The sequence below is a fragment of the Stenella coeruleoalba genome, assembly GCF_951394435.1.
Source record: "Stenella coeruleoalba genome assembly, contig: scaffold_41, whole genome shotgun sequence".
Taxonomy (NCBI): domain Eukaryota; kingdom Metazoa; phylum Chordata; class Mammalia; order Artiodactyla; family Delphinidae; genus Stenella; species Stenella coeruleoalba.
Window position 1 is genome coordinate 879,045 of NW_027646196.1, and position 20,651 is coordinate 899,695.

The 20,651-nt window shown below is 43.8% G+C and overlaps 1 long non-coding RNA gene across 1 annotated transcript in view; it reads left to right on the forward strand.

Moving 5' to 3' along the window:
• The window catches only part of LOC307181267, a 920,325-nt gene that overhangs the window by 867,889 nt on the left and 31,785 nt on the right, over window positions 1-20,651 (forward strand). The gene's annotated exons all lie outside the window — the stretch shown is intronic.

Sequence of the window (20,651 nt, forward strand, 5' to 3'; positions counted from 1 at the left end):
ACTAGTCAGGTACATGCTTAGGCGTTTAATATGCGGTGTTGAGTCCATTTCGTTGAGCAAGGAGTAGCTCTAGTCTATTCCATATTTGGCTTAAGGAACTTTATCTGTGCTCATTTCAATCTCTGGTTTTATGCAGCACCCCAACTCACCTTTCCCCTTAAGCAAGCATAAGTTGGTTTTCTAAATTTGAGACCCTGTTCTGTTCTGTAATTCAGTTCCTGTGTAGCCAAGTTTACATTCCGTGTATTACTGATATCTTATGGTGTTTCTTTTTCTGTGTGACTTATTTCAGTTAGAATCATCATACCTGAATCCACTCATTGTGCTACTAAGGGCCTGATGACATAGATTTCATTGCTGAGTGATATTGCTTTGTAAGTAAATACCACAACTTCTTTATCCATTTTTCACTTTCTGCGATGTTGAACTTGTACTGTAAACGAGGTTCTTGTAAACAGAGGCGTCCCAAACTTTGGGGTGGCTGTGTCTTTTTGATTTTAATTTCCCTAAGCTATAGGACCATAAGTGGAAGTGCCCTAGGCTCTGTTGCTTTGTTTTTTAGATGTTTCAGGAAACACCATACACTTCTCCCGAGTGTCTGTTGGCAATTTACATCCCACCCATCAGCATAACAAGGCTCCCAGTTCTCCATGGCCTGTCCTGCCTTTCTGGATTTTACACTTTATTCAGATGGCCCTTTTGACCGGGGGGAAGTGAGACTTCATTGTAGTGCAGATTTCCTTTGCAAGTGTTCTTGGTTGGACAAAAAGGGCGTATGCATTTTTTCCAGGAAAAAACGCATACTCCCTTTTTGGCCAAGTGCATCATTGTGGACGTTCTGCCTCTTTTCCTATTCTTTCAATGCAATTCCAGTGTACCTCCTGAAATCGGTTTCCTGCAATTCTGCCCGGCTTTCAAGTCCTCTTGGCAGCCTTACTTCAGTATATTTTTGGACGATAGCTGTCATTTATAACTCTGCAGGTTTGTGAATTACAGTGCCCCTGAGCTCCTTTCTTCAACTCGCTTTCTTGTGACCTGGCCGCAACACCGCAGGATGGCTTCAAGGCCTAATCTGGTTCTGGCACGGCATGCTGAGCCTTTGGTTAATTCCTCTTCCTGGTGGGAAATGAGAGTTAAATTTACCCGTCCAGACACCTCCAGCTAGTCTCTCATTGGTTCTCGCTATTCCTGTTCATCTTCCGCAGAAATTTCAAACTGGGCCAAACAGGAGGTTAAAGGGACTGACTCTCCAAGTTGGGAGAGTGTTAGTAAAGCGTCTGGAATGTTGCACCCGAGTACCAGGGTACGAAAACTGAGACATATTTGAACACGTCTCCCGATCACATGGTTGATCATACTCTAGGTTCCACATGCATGTTTTAGCTGAAGGAAGAATACCTTAAACCTGGGTAGGTGAAACCCGTGGAATGGGTACCATGCAATATGACTTCAAAGGGTCTTCATTTGCTCACCGAACCTCTCCAATCCTATCACTGGTGCGTTTATGCCCCTGTACACCTGCTTGATTCTCTTTCGGAGACATAGCAATCCATAGGTTTTAAGATACTTACTAGTCAGGTACATTCTTAGGTGTTTAATATGCGGTGTTGAGTCCATTTCGTTGAGCAAGGAGTAGCACTTGTCTATTCCGTATTTGGCTTAAGGAACTTTATCTGTGCTCATTTCAATCTCTGGTTTTATGCAGCACCCCAACTCACCTTTCCCCTTAAGCAAGCATAAGTTGGTTTTCTAAATTTGAGACCCTGTTCTGTTCTGTAATTCAGTTCCTGTGTAGCCAAGTTTACATTCCGTGTATTACTGATATCTTATGATGTTTCTTTTTCTGTGTGACTTATTTCAGTTAGAATCATTGTACCTGAATCCACTCATTATGCTGCTACGGGCCTGATGACATAGATTTCATTGCTGAGTGATATTGCTTTGCAAGTAAATACCACAACTTCTTTATCCATTTTTCACTTTCTGCGATGTTGAACTTCTACTATAAACGAGGTTCTTGTAAACAGAGCCGTTCCAAACTTTGGGGTGGCTGTTTCTTTTTGATTTTAATTTCCCTAAGCTATAGGACCATAAGTGGAAGTGCCCTAGGCTCTGTTGCTTTGTTTTTTAGATGTTTCAGGAAACACCATACACTTCTCCCGAGTGTCTGTTGGCAATTTACATCCCGCCCATCAGCATAACAAGGCTCCCAGTTCTCCATGGCCTGTCCTGCCTTTCTGGATTTTACACTTTTTTCAGATGGCCCTTTTGACCGGGGGGAAGTGACACTTCATTGTAGTGCAGATTTCCTTTGCAAGTTTGCTTGGTTGGCCAAAAAGTGCGTATGCGTTTTTTCCTGAATATATTCAGGAAAGAACGCATACGCCCTTTTTGGCCAAGTGCATCATTGTGGACGTTCTGCCTCTTTTCCTATGCTTTCAATGCAATTCCAGTCTACCTCCTGAAATCGATTTCCTGCAATTCTGCCCCGACTTCAAGTCCTCTTGGCAGCCTTACTTCAGTATACTTTTGGACGATAGCTGTCATTTATAACTCTGCAGGTTTGTGAATTACAGTGCCCCTGAGCTCCTTTCTTCAACTCGCTTTCTTGTGACCTGGCCGCAACATCGCAGGATGGCTTCAGACCCTAATCTGGTTCCGGCACGGCAGGCTGAGCCTTTGGTTAATTCCTCTTCCTGGTGGGAAATGAGAGTTCAATTTGCCCGTCCAGACACCTCCAGCTAGTCTCTCATTCGTTCTCCCTATTCCTGTTCATCTTCCGCAGAAATTGCAAACTGGGCCAAACAGGAGGTTAAAGGCGCTGACTCTCCAAGTGGGGAGAGTGTTAGTAAAGCGTCTGGAGTGTTGCACCCGAGTACCAGGGGAGGAAAACTGAGACATATTTGAACACGTCTCCCGTTCACATGGTTGATCATACTCTGGGTTCCACATGCGTGTTTTAGCTGAAGGAAGAATACCTTAAACCTGGAGAGTTGAGACCCGTGAAATGGGTACCATGCAATATGACTTCAAAGGGTCTTCATTTGCTCACCGAACCTCTCCAATCCTATCACTGCTGCGTTTATGCCCCTGTACACACGCTTGATTCTCTTTTGGAGACATAGCAATCCATAGGTTTTAAGATACTTACTAGTCAGGTACATTCTTAGGCGTTTAATATGGGGTGTTGAGTCCATTTCGTTGAGCAAGGAGTAGCTCTTGTCTATTCCATATTTGGCTTAAGGAACTTTATCTGTGCTCATTTCAATCTCTGGTTTTATGCAGCACCCCAACTCACCTTTCCCCTTAAGCAAGCATAAGTTGGTTTTCTAAATTTGAGACCCTCTTCTGTTTTGGAATTCAGTTCCTGTGTAGCCAAGTTTACATTCCGTGTATTAGTGATATCTTATGATGTTTCTTTTTCTGTGTGACTTATTTCAGTTAGAATCATCATACCTGAATCCACTCATTTTGCTGCTAAGGGCCTGATGACATAGATTTCATTGCTGAGTGATATTGCTTTGTAAGTAAATACCACAACTTCGTTATCCATTTTTCACTTTCTGCGATGTTGAACTTGTACTGTAAACGAGGTTCTTGTAAACAGAGGCGTCCCAAACTTTGAGGTGGCTGTGTCTTTTTTATTTTAATTTCCCTAAGCTATAGGACCATAAGTGGAAGTGCCCTAGGCTCTGTTGCTTTGTTTTTTAGATGTTTCAGGAAACACCATACACTTCTCCCGAGTGTCTGTTGGCAATTTACATCCCGCCCATCAGCATAACAAGGCTCCCAGTTCTCCATTGCCTGTCCTGCCTTTCTGGATTTTACACTTTTTTCAGATGGCCCTTTTGACCGGGGGGAGGTTAGACTTCATTGTAGTGCAGATTTCCTTTGCAAGTTTGCTTGGTTGGCCAAAAAGGGCGTATGCGTTTTTTCCTGAATATATTCAGGAAAGAACGCATACGCCCTTTTTGGCCAAGTGCATCATTGTGGACGTTCTGCCTCTTTTCCTATGCTTTCAATGCAATTCCAGTCTACCTCCTGAAATCGATTTCCTGCAATTCTGCCCCGCTTTCAAGTCCTCTTGGCAGCCTTACTTCAGTATATTTTTGGACGATAGCTGTCATTTATAACTCTGCAGGTTTGTGAATTACAGTGCCCCTGAGCTCCTTTCTTCAACTCGCTTTCTTGTGACCTGGCCGCAACACCGCAGGATGGCTTCAGGCCCTAATCTGGTTCCGGCACGTCATGCTGAGCCTTTGCTTATTTCCACTTCCTGGTGGGAAATGAGAATTAAATTTGCCCGTCCAGACACCTCCAGCTAGTCTCTCATTGTTTCTCGCTATTCCTGTTCATCTTCCGCAGAAATTGCAAACTGGGCCAAACCGGAGGTTAAAGGGACTGACTCTCCAAGTCAGGAGAGTGTTAGTAAAACGTCTGGAATGTTGCACCCAAGTACCAGGGTACGAAAACTGAGACATATTTGAACACCTCTCCCGATCACATGGTTGATCATACTCTAGGTTCCACATGCATGTTTTAGCTGAAGGAAGAATACCTTAAAACTGGGTAGTTGAAACCCGTGGAATGGGTACCATGCAATATGACTTCAAAGCGTCTTCATTTGCTCACCGAATCTCTCCAATCCTATCACTGCTGCGTTTATGCCCCTGTACACATGCTTGATTCTCTTTCGGAGACATAGCAATCCATAGGTTTTAAGATACTTACTAGTCAGGTACATTCTTAGGCGTTTAATATGGGGAGTTGAGTCCATTTCGTTGAGCAAGGAGTAGCTCTTGTCTATTCCATATTTGGCTTAAGGAACTTTATCTGTGCTCATTTCAATCTCTGGTTTTATGCAGCACCCCAACTCACCTTTCCCCTTAAGCAAGCATAAGTTGGTTTTCTAAATTTGAGACCCTGTTCTGTTTTGGAATTCAGTTCCTGTGTAGCCAAGTTACATTCCGTGTATTAGTGATATCTTATGATGTTTCTTTTTCTGTGTGACTTATTTCAGTTAGAATCATCGTACCTGAATCCACTCATTATGCTGCTACGGGCCTGATGACATACATTTCATTGCTGAGTGATACTGCATTGTACGTAAGTACCACAAGTTTTTTATCCATTTTTCACTTTCTGTGATATTGAACTTGTACGGTAAACGAGGTTCTTGTAAACAGAGGGGTCCCAAACTTTGGGGTGGCTGTGTCTTTTTGATTTTAATTTCCCTAAGCTATAGGACCATAAGTGGAAGTGCCCTAGGCTCTGTTGCTTTGTTTTTTAGATGTTTCAGGAAACACCATACACTTCTCCCCAGTGTCTGTTGGCAATTTACATCCCGCCCATCAGCATAACAAGGCTCCCAGTTCTCCATGGCCTGTCCTGCCTTTCTGGATTTTACACTTTTTTCAGATGGCCCTTTTGACCGGGGGGAAGTGAGACTTCATTGTAGTGCAGATTTCCTTTGCAAATTTGCTTGGTTGGCCAAAAAGGGCGTATGCGTTTCTTCCTGAATATATTCAGGAAAAAACGCATACGCCCTTTTTGGCCAAGTGCATCATTGTGGACGTTCTGCCTCTTTTCCTATGCTTTCAATGCAATTCCAGTCTACCTCCTGAAATCGGTTTCCTGCAATTCTGCCCCGCTTTCAAGTCCTCTTGGCAGCCTTACTTCAGTATATTTTTGGACGATAGCTGTCATTTATAACTCTGCAGGTTTGTGAATTACAGTGCCCCTGAGCTCCTTTCTTCAACTCGCTTTCTTGTGACCTGGCCGCAACACCGCAGGATGGCTTCAGGCCCTAATCTGGTTCCGGCACGGCACGCTGAGCCTTTGGTTAATTCCTCTTCCTGGTGGGAAATGAGTTAAATTTGCCCGTCCAGACACCTCCAGCTAGTCTCTCATTGGTTCTCGCTATTCCTGTTCATCTTCCGCAGAAATTGCAAACTGGGCCAAACAGGAGGTTAAAGGGACTGACTCTCCAAGTCGGGAGAGTGTTAGTAAAGCGTCTGGAATGTTGCACCCGAGTACCAGGGTACGAAAACTGAGACATATTTGAACACGTCTCCCGATCACATAGTTGATCATGCTCTAGGTTCCACATGCATGTTTTAGCTGAAGGAAGAATACCATAAACCTGGAGAGTTGAGACCCGTGGAATGGGTACCATGCAATATGACTTCAAAGGGTCTTCATTTGCTCACCGAACCTCTCCAATCCTATCACTGGTGCGTTTATTCCCCTGTAAACATGCTTCATTCTCTTTCAGAGACATAGCAATCCATAGGTTTTAAGATACTTACTAGTCAGGTACATTCTTAGGCGTTTTATATGCGGTGTTGAGTCCTTTTCGTTGAGCAAGGAGTAGCTCTTGTCTATTCCATATTTGGCTTAAGGAACTTTATCTGTGCTCATTTCAATCTCTGGTTTTATGCAGCACCCCAACTCACCTTTCCCCTTAAGCAAGCATAAGTTGGTTTTCTAAATTTGAGACCCTGTTCTGTTCTGTAATTCAGTTCCTGTGTAGCCAAGTTTACATTCCGTGTATGACTGATATCTTATGATGTTTCTTTTTCTGTGTGACTTATTTCAGTTAGAATCATCATACCTGAATCCACTCATTGTGCTGCTAAGGGCCTGATGACATAGATTTCATTGCTGAGTGATATTGCTTTGTAAGTAAATACCACAAGTTCTTTATCCATTTTTCACTTTCTGTGATATTGAACTTGTACGGTAAACGAGGTTCTTGTAAACAGAGGTGTCCCAAACTTTGGGGTGGCTGTGTCTTTTTGATTTTAATTTCCCTAAGCTATAGGACCATAAGTGGAAGTGCCCTAGGCTCTGTTGCTTTGTTTTTTAGATGTTTCAGGAAACACCATACACTTCTCCCGAGTGTCTGTTGGCAATTTACATCCCACCCATCAGCATAACAAGGCTCCCAGTTCTCCATGGCCTATCCTGCCTTTCTGGATTCTACACTTTTTTCAGATGGCACTTTTGACCGGGGAGAAGTGAGACTTCATTGTAGTGCAGATTTCCTTTGCAAGCTTGCTTGGTTGGCCAAAAAGGGCGTATGCGTTTTTTCCTGAATATATTCAGGAAAAAATGCATACGCCCTTTTTGGCCAAGTGCATCATTGTGGACGTTCTGCCTCTTTTCCTATGCTTTCAGTGCAATTCCAGTCTACCTCCTGAAATCGGTTTCCTGCAATTCTGCCCCGCTTTCAAGTCCTCTTGGCAGCCTTACTTCAGTATATTTTTGGACGATAGCTGTCATTTATAACTCTGCAGGTCTGTGAATTACAGTGCCCCTGAGCTTCTTTCTTCAACTCGCTTTCTTGTGACCTGGCCGGAACACCGCATGATGGCTTCAGGCCCTAATCTGGTTCCGGCACGGCATGCTGAGCCTTTGGTTATTTCCTCTTCCTGGTGGGAAATGAGAGTTAAATTTGCCCGTCCAGACACCTACAGCTAGTCTCTCATTGGTTCTCGCTATTCCTGTTCATCTTCCGCAGAAATTGCAAACTGCGCCAAACAGGAGGTTAAAGGCGCTGACTCTCCAAGTGGGGAGAGTGTTAGTAAAGCGTCTGGAATGTTGCACCCGAGTACCAGGGGAGGAAACCTGAGACATATTTGAACACGTCTCCCGTTCACACGGTTGATCATACTCTGGGTTCCACATGCATGTTTTAGCTGAAGGAAGAATACCTTAAACCTGGAGACTTGAGACCCGTGGAATGGGTACCATGCAATATGACTTCAAAGGGTCTTCATTTGCTCACCGAAACTCTCCAATCCTATCACTGCTGCGTTTATGCCCCTGTACACACGCTTGATTCTCTTTCGGAGACATAGCAATCCATAGGTTTTAAGATACTTACTAGTCAGGTACATTCTTAGGCGTTTAATATGGGGTGTTGAGTCCATTTCCTTGAGGAAGGAGTAGCTCTTGTCTATTCCATATTTGGCTTAAAGAACTTTATCTATACTCATTTCAATCTCTGGTTTTATGCAGCACCCCAACTCACCTTTCCCCTTAAGCAAGCATAAGTTGGTTTTTTAAATTTGAGACCCTGTTCTGTTCTGTAATTCAGTTCCTGTGTAGCCAAGTTTACATTCCGTGTATTAGTGATATCTTATGATGTTTTTTTTCTGTGTGACTTATTTCAGTTAAAATCCTCATACCTGAATCCACTCATTATGCTGCTACGGGCCTGATGACATAGATTTCATTGCTGAGTGATACTGCATTGTACATAAGTACCACAAGTTCTTTATCCATTTTGCACTTTCTGTGATATTGAACTTGTACGGTAAACGAGGTTCTTGTAAACAGGGCATCCCTAACTTTGGGGTGGCTGTGTCTTTTTGATTTTAATTTCCCTAAGCTATAGGACCATAAGTGGAAGTGCCCTAGGCTCTGTTGCTTTGTTTCTTAGATGTTACAGGAAACACCATACACTTCTCCCGAGTGTCTGTTGGCAATTTACATCCCACCCATCAGCATAACAAGGCTCCCAGTTCTCCATGGCCTGTCCTGCCTTTCTGGATTTTACACTTTTTTCAGATGGCCCTTTTGACCGGGGGGAAGTGAGACTTCATTGTAGTGCAGATTTCCTTTGCAAGCTTGCTTGGTTGGCCAAAAAGGGCGTATGCGTTTTTTCCTGAATATATTCAGGAAAAAACGCATACGCCCTTTTTGGCCAAGTGCATCATTGTGGACGTTCTGCCTCTTTTCCTATGCTTTCAATGCAATTCCAGTCTACCTCCTGAAATCGGTTTCCTGCAATTCTGCCCCGCTTTCAAGTCCTCTTGGCAGCCTTACTTCAGTATATTTTTGGACGATAGCTGTCATTTATAACTCTGCAGGTTTGTGAATTACAGTGCCCCTGAGCTCCTTTCTTCAACTCGCTTTCTTTTGAGCTGGCCGCAACACCGCATGATGGCTTCAGGCCCTAATCTGTTTCTGGCATGGCATGCTGAGACTTTGGTTATTTCCTCTTCCTGGTGGGAAATGAGAGTTAAATTTGCACGTCCAGACACCTCCAGCTAGTCTCTCATTGGTTCTCCCTATTCCTGTTCATCTTCCACAGAAATTGCAAACTGGGCCAAACAGGAGGTTAAAGGCGCTGACTCTCCAAGTGGGGAGAGTGTTAGTAAAGCGTCTGGAATGTTGTACCCGAGTACCAGGGGAGGAAAACTGAGACATATTTGAATACGTCTCCCGTTCACACAGTTGATCATACTCTGGGTTCCACATGCATGATTTAGCTGAAGGAAGAATACCTTAAACCTGGGTAGTTGAAACCCGTGGAATGGGTACCATGCAATATAACTTCAAAGGGTCTTCATTTGCTCACCGAACTTCTCCAGTCCTATCACTGCTGCGTTTATTCCCCTGTACACATGCTTGATTCTCTTTCGGAGACATAGCAATCCATAGGTTTTAAGATACTTACTAGTCAGGTACATTCTTAGGCGTTTAATATGCGGTGTTGAGTCCATTTCGTTGAGCAAGGAGTAGCTTTTGTCTATTCCATATTTGGCTTAAGGAACTTTATCTGTGCTCATTTCAATCTCTGGTTTTATGCAGCACCCCAACTCACCTGTCCCCTTAAGCAAGCATAAGTTGGTTTTCTAAATTTGAGACCCTGTTCTGCTCTGTAATTCAGTTCCTGTGTAGCCAAGTTTACATTCCGTGTATTAGTGATATCTTATGATGTTCCTTTTTCTGTGTGACTTATTTCAGTTAGAATCATCATACCTGAATCCACTCATTGTGCTGCTAAAGGCCTGATGACATAGATTTCATTGCTGAGTGATATTGCTTTGTAAGTTAATACCACAAGTTCTTTATCCATTTTTCACTTTCTGCGATGTAGAACTTGTACTGCAAACGAGGTTCTTGTTAACAGAGGCGTCCCAACATTGGGGTGGCTGTGTCTTTTTGATTTTAATTTCCCTAAGCTATAGGACCATAAGTGGAAGTGCCCTAGGCTCGGTTGCTTTGTTTTTTAGATGTTTCAGGAAACACCATACACTTCTCCCGAGTGTCTGTTGGCAATTTACATCCCGCCCATCAGCATAACAAGGCTCCCAGTTCTCCATGGCCTGTCCTGCCTTTCTGGATTTTACACTTTTTTCAGATGGCCCTTTTGACCGGGGGGAAGTGAGACTTCATTGTAGTGCAGATTTCCTTTGCAAGCTTGCTTGGTTGGCCAAAAAGGGCGTATGCGTTTTTTCCTGAATATATTCAGGAAAAAACGCATACGCCCTTTTTGGCCAAGTGCATCATTGTGGACGTTCTGCCTCTTTTCCTATGCTTTCAATGCAATTCCAGTCTACCTCCTGAAATCGGTTTCCTGCAATTCTGCCCCGCTTTCAAGTCCTCTTGGCAGCCTTTCTTCAGTATATTTTTGGACGATAGCTGTCATTTATAACTCTGCAGGTTTGTGAATTACAGTGCCCCTGAGCTCCTTTCTTCAACTCGCTTGCTTGTGACCTGGCCGCAACACCGCAGGATGGCTTCAGGCCCTAATCTTGTTCCGGCACGGCACCCTAAGCCTTTGGTTAATTCCTCTCCCTGGTGGGAAATGAGAGTCAAATTTGCCCGTCCAGACACCTCCAGCTAGTCTCTCATTGGTTCTCGCTATTCCTGTTCATCTTCCGCAGAAATTGCAAACTGGGCCAAACAGGAGGTTAAAGGGACTGACTCTCCAAGTCGGGAGAGTGTTAGTAAAGCGTCTGGAATGTTGCACCCGAGTACCAGGGAAAGAAAACTGAGACATATTTGAACACGTCTCCCGATCACATGGTTGATCATACTCTAGGTTCCACATGCATGTTTTAGCTGAAGGAAGAATACCTTAAACCTGGGTATTTGAAACCCGTGGAATGGTACCATGCAATATGATTTCAAAGGGTCTTCATTTGCTCACCGAACCTCTCCAATCCTATCACTGCTGCGTTTATGCCCCTGTACACACGCTTGATTCTCTTTTGGAGACATAGCAATCCATAGGTTTTAAGATACTTACTAGTCGGGTACATTCTTAGGCGTTTAATATGGGGTGTTGAGTCCATTTCATTGAGCAAGGAGTAGCTCTTGTCTATTCCATATTTGGCTTAAGGAACTTTATCTGTGCTCATTTCAATCTCTGGTTTTATGCAGCACCCCAACTCACCTTTCCCCTTAAGCAAGCATAAGGTGGTTTTCTAAATTTGAGACCCTGTTCTGTTTTGGAATTCAGTTCCTGTGTAGCCAAGTTTACATTCCGTGTATTAGTGATATCTTATGATGTTTCTTTTTCTGTGTGACTTATTTCAGTTAGAATCATCGTACCTGAATCCACTCATTATGCTGCTACGGGCCTGATGACATAGATTTCATTGCTGAGTGATACTGCATTGTACGTAAGTACCACAAGTTCTTTATCCATTTTTCACTTTCTGTGATATTGAACTTGTACGGTAAACGAGGTTCTTGTAAACAGAGGCGTCCCAAACTTTGGGGTGGCTGTGTCTTTTTGATTTCAATTTCCCTAAGCTATAGGACCAAAAGTGGAAGTGCCCTAGGCTCTGTTGCTTTGTTTTTTAGATGTTTCAGGAAACACCATACACTTCTCCCGAGTGTCTGTTGGCAATTTACATCCCGCCCATCAGCATAACAAGGCTCCCAGTTCTCCATGGCCTGTCCTGCCTTTCTGGATTTTACACTTTTTTCAGATGGCCCTTTTGACCGGGGGGAAGTGAGACTTCATTGTAGTGCAGATTTCCTTTGCAACCTTGCTTGGTTGGCCAAAATCTTCATATGCGTTTTTTCCTGAATATATTCAGGAAAAAACGCATATGCCCTTTTTGGCCAAGTGCATCATTGTGGACGTTCTGCCTCTTTTCCTATGCTTTCAATGCAATTCCAGTCTACCTCCTGAAATCGGTTTCCTGCAATTCTGCCCCGCTTTCAAGTCCTCTTGGCAGCCTTACTTCAGTCTATTTTTGGACGATAGCTGTCATTTATAACTCTGCAGGTTTGTGAATTACAGTGCCCCTGAGCTCCTTTCTTCAACTCGCTTGCTTGTGACCTGGCCGCAACACCGCAGGATGGCTTCAGGCCCTAATCTGGTTCCGGCACGGCACGCTGAGCCTTTGGTTAATTCCTCTTCCTGGTGGGAAATGAGTTAAATTTGCCCGTCCAGACACCTCCAGCTAGTCTCTCATTGGTTCTCGCTATTCCTGTTCATCTTCCGCAGAAATTGCAAACTGGGCCAAACAGGAGGTTAAAGGGACTGACTCTCCAAGTCGGGAGAGTGTTAGTAAAGCGTCTGGAATGTTGCACCCGAGTACCAGGGTACGAAAACTGAGACATATTTGAACACGTCTCCCGATCACATGGTTGATCATACTCTAGGTTCCACATGCATGTTTTAGCTGAAGGAAGAATACCTTAAACCTGGGTAGCTGAAACCCGTGGAATGGGTACCATGCAATATGACTTCAAAGGGTCTTCATTTGCTCACCGAACCTCTCCAATCCTATCAATGCTGCGTTTATGCCCCGGTACACATGCTTGATTCTCTTTCGGAGACATAGCAATCCATAGGTTTTAAGATACTTACTAGTCAGGTACATGCTTAGGCGTTTAATATGCGGTGTTGAGTCCATTTCGTTGAGCAAGGAGTAGCTCTAGTCTATTCCATATTTGGCTTAAGGAACTTTATCTGTGCTCATTTCAATCTCTGGTTTTATGCAGCACCCCAACTCACCTTTCCCCTTAAGCAAGCATAAGTTGGTTTTCTAAATTTGAGACCCTGTTCTGTTCTGTAATTCAGTTCCTGTGTAGCCAAGTTTACATTCCGTGTATTACTGATATCTTATGGTGTTTCTTTTTCTGTGTGACTTATTTCAGTTAGAATCATCATACCTGAATCCACTCATTGTGCTACTAAGGGCCTGATGACATAGATTTCATTGCTGAGTGATATTGCTTTGTAAGTAAATACCACAACTTCTTTATCCATTTTTCACTTTCTGCGATGTTGAACTTGTACTGTAAACGAGGTTCTTGTAAACAGAGGCGTCCCAAACTTTGGGGTGGCTGTGTCTTTTTGATTTTAATTTCCCTAAGCTATAGGACCATAAGTGGAAGTGCCCTAGGCTCTGTTGCTTTGTTTTTTAGATGTTTCAGGAAACACCATACACTTCTCCCGAGTGTCTGTTGGCAATTTACATCCCACCCATCAGCATAACAAGGCTCCCAGTTCTCCATGGCCTGTCCTGCCTTTCTGGATTTTACACTTTATTCAGATGGCCCTTTTGACCGGGGGGAAGTGAGACTTCATTGTAGTGCAGATTTCCTTTGCAAGTGTTCTTGGTTGGACAAAAAGGGCGTATGCATTTTTTCCAGGAAAAAACGCATACTCCCTTTTTGGCCAAGTGCATCATTGTGGACGTTCTGCCTCTTTTCCTATTCTTTCAATGCAATTCCAGTGTACCTCCTGAAATCGGTTTCCTGCAATTCTGCCCGGCTTTCAAGTCCTCTTGGCAGCCTTACTTCAGTATATTTTTGGACGATAGCTGTCATTTATAACTCTGCAGGTTTGTGAATTACAGTGCCCCTGAGCTCCTTTCTTCAACTCGCTTTCTTGTGACCTGGCCGCAACACCGCAGGATGGCTTCAGGCCCTAATCTGGTTCCGGCACGGCACGCTGAGCCTTTGGTTAATTCCTCTTCCTGGTGGGAAATGAGTTAAATTTGCCCGTCCAGACACCTCCAGCTAGTCTCTCATTGGTTCTCGCTATTCCTGTTCATCTTCCGCAGAAATTGCAAACTGGGCCAAACAGGAGGTTAAAGGGACTGACTCTCCAAGTCGGGAGAGTGTTAGTAAAGCGTCTGGAATGTTGCACCCGAGTACCAGGGTACGAAAACTGAGACATATTTGAACACGTCTCCCGATCACATAGTTGATCATGCTCTAGGTTCCACATGCATGTTTTAGCTGAAGGAAGAATACCATAAACCTGGAGAGTTGAGACCCGTGGAATGGGTACCATGCAATATGACTTCAAAGGGTCTTCATTTGCTCACCGAACCTCTCCAATCCTATCACTGGTGCGTTTATTCCCCTGTAAACATGCTTCATTCTCTTTCAGAGACATAGCAATCCATAGGTTTTAAGATACTTACTAGTCAGGTACATTCTTAGGCGTTTTATATGCGGTGTTGAGTCCTTTTCGTTGAGCAAGGAGTAGCTCTTGTCTATTCCATATTTGGCTTAAGGAACTTTATCTGTGCTCATTTCAATCTCTGGTTTTATGCAGCACCCCAACTCACCTTTCCCCTTAAGCAAGCATAAGTTGGTTTTCTAAATTTGAGACCCTGTTCTGTTCTGTAATTCAGTTCCTGTGTAGCCAAGTTTACATTCCGTGTATGACTGATATCTTATGATGTTTCTTTTTCTGTGTGACTTATTTCAGTTAGAATCATCATACCTGAATCCACTCATTGTGCTGCTAAGGGCCTGATGACATAGATTTCATTGCTGAGTGATATTGCTTTGTAAGTAAATACCACAAGTTCTTTATCCATTTTTCACTTTCTGTGATATTGAACTTGTACGGTAAACGAGGTTCTTGTAAACAGAGGTGTCCCAAACTTTGGGGTGGCTGTGTCTTTTTGATTTTAATTTCCCTAAGCTATAGGACCATAAGTGGAAGTGCCCTAGGCTCTGTTGCTTTGTTTTTTAGATGTTTCAGGAAACACCATACACTTCTCCCGAGTGTCTGTTGGCAATTTACATCCCACCCATCAGCATAACAAGGCTCCCAGTTCTCCATGGCCTATCCTGCCTTTCTGGATTCTACACTTTTTTCAGATGGCACTTTTGACCGGGGAGAAGTGAGACTTCATTGTAGTGCAGATTTCCTTTGCAAGCTTGCTTGGTTGGCCAAAAAGGGCGTATGCGTTTTTTCCTGAATATATTCAGGAAAAAATGCATACGCCCTTTTTGGCCAAGTGCATCATTGTGGACGTTCTGCCTCTTTTCCTATGCTTTCAGTGCAATTCCAGTCTACCTCCTGAAATCGGTTTCCTGCAATTCTGCCCCGCTTTCAAGTCCTCTTGGCAGCCTTACTTCAGTATATTTTTGGACGATAGCTGTCATTTATAACTCTGCAGGTCTGTGAATTACAGTGCCCCTGAGCTTCTTTCTTCAACTCGCTTTCTTGTGACCTGGCCGGAACACCGCATGATGGCTTCAGGCCCTAATCTGGTTCCGGCACGGCATGCTGAGCCTTTGGTTATTTCCTCTTCCTGGTGGGAAATGAGAGTTAAATTTGCCCGTCCAGACACCTACAGCTAGTCTCTCATTGGTTCTCGCTATTCCTGTTCATCTTCCGCAGAAATTGCAAACTGCGCCAAACAGGAGGTTAAAGGCGCTGACTCTCCAAGTGGGGAGAGTGTTAGTAAAGCGTCTGGAATGTTGCACCCGAGTACCAGGGGAGGAAACCTGAGACATATTTGAACACGTCTCCCGTTCACACGGTTGATCATACTCTGGGTTCCACATGCATGTTTTAGCTGAAGGAAGAATACCTTAAACCTGGAGACTTGAGACCCGTGGAATGGGTACCATGCAATATGACTTCAAAGGGTCTTCATTTGCTCACCGAAACTCTCCAATCCTATCACTGCTGCGTTTATGCCCCTGTACACACGCTTGATTCTCTTTCGGAGACATAGCAATCCATAGGTTTTAAGATACTTACTAGTCAGGTACATTCTTAGGCGTTTAATATGGGGTGTTGAGTCCATTTCCTTGAGGAAGGAGTAGCTCTTGTCTATTCCATATTTGGCTTAAAGAACTTTATCTATACTCATTTCAATCTCTGGTTTTATGCAGCACCCCAACTCACCTTTCCCCTTAAGCAAGCATAAGTTGGTTTTTTAAATTTGAGACCCTGTTCTGTTCTGTAATTCAGTTCCTGTGTAGCCAAGTTTACATTCCGTGTATTAGTGATATCTTATGATGTTTTTTTTCTGTGTGACTTATTTCAGTTAAAATCCTCATACCTGAATCCACTCATTATGCTGCTACGGGCCTGATGACATAGATTTCATTGCTGAGTGATACTGCATTGTACATAAGTACCACAAGTTCTTTATCCATTTTGCACTTTCTGTGATATTGAACTTGTACGGTAAACGAGGTTCTTGTAAACAGGGCATCCCTAACTTTGGGGTGGCTGTGTCTTTTTGATTTTAATTTCCCTAAGCTATAGGACCATAAGTGGAAGTGCCCTAGGCTCTGTTGCTTTGTTTCTTAGATGTTACAGGAAACACCATACACTTCTCCCGAGTGTCTGTTGGCAATTTACATCCCACCCATCAGCATAACAAGGCTCCCAGTTCTCCATGGCCTGTCCTGCCTTTCTGGATTTTACACTTTTTTCAGATGGCCCTTTTGACCGGGGGGAAGTGAGACTTCATTGTAGTGCAGATTTCCTTTGCAAGCTTGCTTGGTTGGCCAAAAAGGGCGTATGCGTTTTTTCCTGAATATATTCAGGAAAAAACGCATACGCCCTTTTTGGCCAAGTGCATCATTGTGGACGTTCTGCCTCTTTTCCTATGCTTTCAATGCAATTCCAGTCTACCTCCTGAAATCGGTTTCCTGCAATTCTGCCCCGCTTTCAAGTCCTCTTGGCAGCCTTACTTCAGTATATTTTTGGACGATAGCTGTCATTTATAACTCTGCAGGTTTGTGAATTACAGTGCCCCTGAGCTCCTTTCTTCAACTCGCTTTCTTTTGAGCTGGCCGCAACACCGCATGATGGCTTCAGGCCCTAATCTGTTTCTGGCATGGCATGCTGAGACTTTGGTTATTTCCTCTTCCTGGTGGGAAATGAGAGTTAAATTTGCACGTCCAGACACCTCCAGCTAGTCTCTCATTGGTTCTCCCTATTCCTGTTCATCTTCCACAGAAATTGCAAACTGGGCCAAACAGGAGGTTAAAGGCGCTGACTCTCCAAGTGGGGAGAGTGTTAGTAAAGCGTCTGGAATGTTGTACCCGAGTACCAGGGGAGGAAAACTGAGACATATTTGAATACGTCTCCCGTTCACACAGTTGATCATACTCTGGGTTCCACATGCATGATTTAGCTGAAGGAAGAATACCTTAAACCTGGGTAGTTGAAACCCGTGGAATGGGTACCATGCAATATAACTTCAAAGGGTCTTCATTTGCTCACCGAACTTCTCCAGTCCTATCACTGCTGCGTTTATTCCCCTGTACACATGCTTGATTCTCTTTCGGAGACATAGCAATCCATAGGTTTTAAGATACTTACTAGTCAGGTACATTCTTAGGCGTTTAATATGCGGTGTTGAGTCCATTTCGTTGAGCAAGGAGTAGCTTTTGTCTATTCCATATTTGGCTTAAGGAACTTTATCTGTGCTCATTTCAATCTCTGGTTTTATGCAGCACCCCAACTCACCTGTCCCCTTAAGCAAGCATAAGTTGGTTTTCTAAATTTGAGACCCTGTTCTGCTCTGTAATTCAGTTCCTGTGTAGCCAAGTTTACATTCCGTGTATTAGTGATATCTTATGATGTTCCTTTTTCTGTGTGACTTATTTCAGTTAGAATCATCATACCTGAATCCACTCATTGTGCTGCTTAAGGCCTGATGACATAGATTTCATTGCTGAGTGATATTGCTTTGTAAGTTAATACCACAAGTTCTTTATCCATTTTTCACTTTCTGCGATGTAGAACTTGTACTGCAAACGAGGTTCTTGTTAACAGAGGCGTCCCAACATTGGGGTGGCTGTGTCTTTTTGATTTTAATTTCCCTAAGCTATAGGACCATAAGTGGAAGTGCCCTAGGCTCGGTTGCTTTGTTTTTTAGATGTTTCAGGAAACACCATACACTTCTCCCGAGTGTCTGTTGGCAATTTACATCCCGCCCATCAGCATAACAAGGCTCCCAGTTCTCCATGGCCTGTCCTGCCTTTCTGGATTTTACACTTTTTTCAGATGGCCCTTTTGACCGGGGGGAAGTGAGACTTCATTGTAGTGCAGATTTCCTTTGCAAGCTTGCTTGGTTGGCCAAAAAGGGCGTATGCGTTTTTTCCTGAATATATTCAGGAAAAAACGCATACGCCCTTTTTGGCCAAGTGCATCATTGTGGACGTTCTGCCTCTTTTCCTATGCTTTCAATGCAATTCCAGTCTACCTCCTGAAATCGGTTTCCTGCAATTCTGCCCCGCTTTCAAGTCCTCTTGGCAGCCTTTCTTCAGTATATTTTTGGACGATAGCTGTCATTTATAACTCTGCAGGTTTGTGAATTACAGTGCCCCTGAGCTCCTTTCTTCAACTCGCTTGCTTGTGACCTGGCCGCAACACCGCAGGATGGCTTCAGGCCCTAATCTTGTTCCGGCACGGCACCCTAAGCCTTTGGTTAATTCCTCTCCCTGGTGGGAAATGAGAGTCAAATTTGCCCGTCCAGACACCTCCAGCTAGTCTCTCATTGGTTCTCGCTATTCCTGTTCATCTTCCGCAGAAATTGCAAACTGGGCCAAACAGGAGGTTAAAGGGACTGACTCTCCAAGTCGGGAGAGTGTTAGTAAAGCGTCTGGAATGTTGCACCCGAGTACCAGGGAAAGAAAACTGAGACATATTTGAACACGTCTCCCGATCACATGGTTGATCATACTCTAGGTTCCACATGCATGTTTTAGCTGAAGGAAGAATACCTTAAACCTGGGTATTTGAAACCCGTGGAATGGTACCATGCAATATGATTTCAAAGGGTCTTCATTTGCTCACCGAACCTCTCCAATCCTATCACTGCTGCGTTTATGCCCCTGTACACACGCTTGATTCTCTTTTGGAGACATAGCAATCCATAGGTTTTAAGATACTTACTAGTCGGGTACATTCTTAGGCGTTTAATATGGGGTGTTGAGTCCATTTCATTGAGCAAGGAGTAGCTCTTGTCTATTCCATATTTGGCTTAAGGAACTTTATCTGTGCTCATTTCAATCTCTGGTTTTATGCAGCACCCCAACTCACCTTTCCCCTTAAGCAAGCATAAGGTGGTTTTCTAAATTTGAGACCCTGTTCTGTTTTGGAATTCAGTTCCTGTGTAGCCAAGTTTACATTCCGTGTATTAGTGATATCTTATGATGTTTCTTTTTCTGTGTGACTTATTTCAGTTAGAATCATCGTACCTGAATCCACTCATTATGCTGCTACGGGCCTGATGACATAGATTTCATTGCTGAGTGATACTGCATTGTACGTAAGTACCACAAGTTCTTTATCCATTTTTCACTTTCTGTGATATTGAACTTGTACGGTAAACGAGGTTCTTGTAAACAGAGGCGTCCCAAACTTTGGGGTGGCTGTGTCTTTTTGATTTCAATTTCCCTAAGCTATAGGACCAAAAGTGGAAGTGCCCTAGGCTCTGTTGCTTTGTTTTTTAGATGTTTCAGGAAACACCATACACTTCTCCCGAGTGTCTGTTGGCAATTTACATCCCGCCCATCAGCATAACAAGGCTCCCAGTTCTCCATGGCCTGTCCTGCCTTTCTGGATTTTACACTTTTTTCAGATGGCCCTTTTGACCGGGGGGAAGTGAGACTTCATTGTAGTGCAGATTTCCTTTGCAACCTTGCTTGGTTGGCCAAAATCTTCATATGCGTTTTTTCCTGAATATATTCAGGAAAAAACGCATATGCCCTTTTTGGCCAAGTGCATCATTGTGGACGTTCTGCCTCTTTTCCTATGCTTTCAATGCAATTCCAGTCTACCTCCTGAAATCGGTTTCCTGCAATTCTGCCCCGCTTTCAAGTCCTCTTGGCAGCCTTACTTCAGTCTATTTTTGGACGATAGCTGTCATTTATAACTCTGCAGGTTTGTGAATTACAGTGCCCCTGAGCTCCTTTCTTCAACTCGCTTGCTTGTGACCTGGCCGCAACACCGCAGGATGGCTTCAGGCCCTAATCTGGTTCCGGCACGGCACGCTGAGCCTTTGGTTAATTCCTCTTCCTGGTGGGAAATGAGTTAAATTTGCCCGTCCAGACACCTCCAGCTAGTCTCTCATTGGTTCTCGCTATTCCTGTTCATCTTCCGCAGAAATTGCAAACTGGGCCAAACAGGAGGTTAAAGGGACTGACTCTCCAAGTCGGGAGAGTGTTAGTAAAGCGTCTGGAATGTTGCACCCGAGTACCAGGGTACGAAAACTGAGACATATTTGAACACGTCTCCCGATCACATGGTTGATCATACTCTAGGTTCCACATGCATGTTTTAGCTGAAGGAAGAATACCTTAAACCTGGGTAGCTGAAACCCGTGGAATGGGTACCATGCAATATGACTTCAAAGGGTCTTCATTTGCTCACCGAACCTCTCCAATCCTATCAATGCTGCGTTTATGCCCCGGTACACATGCTTGATTCTCTTTCGGAGACATAGCAATCCATAGGTTTTAAGATACTTACTAGTCAGGTACATGCTTAGGCGTTTAATATGCGGTGTTGAGTCCATTTCGTTGAGCAAGGAGTAGCTCTAGTCTATTCCATATTTGGCTTAAGGAACTTTATCTGTGCTCATTTCAATCTCTGGTTTTATGCAGCACCCCAACTCACC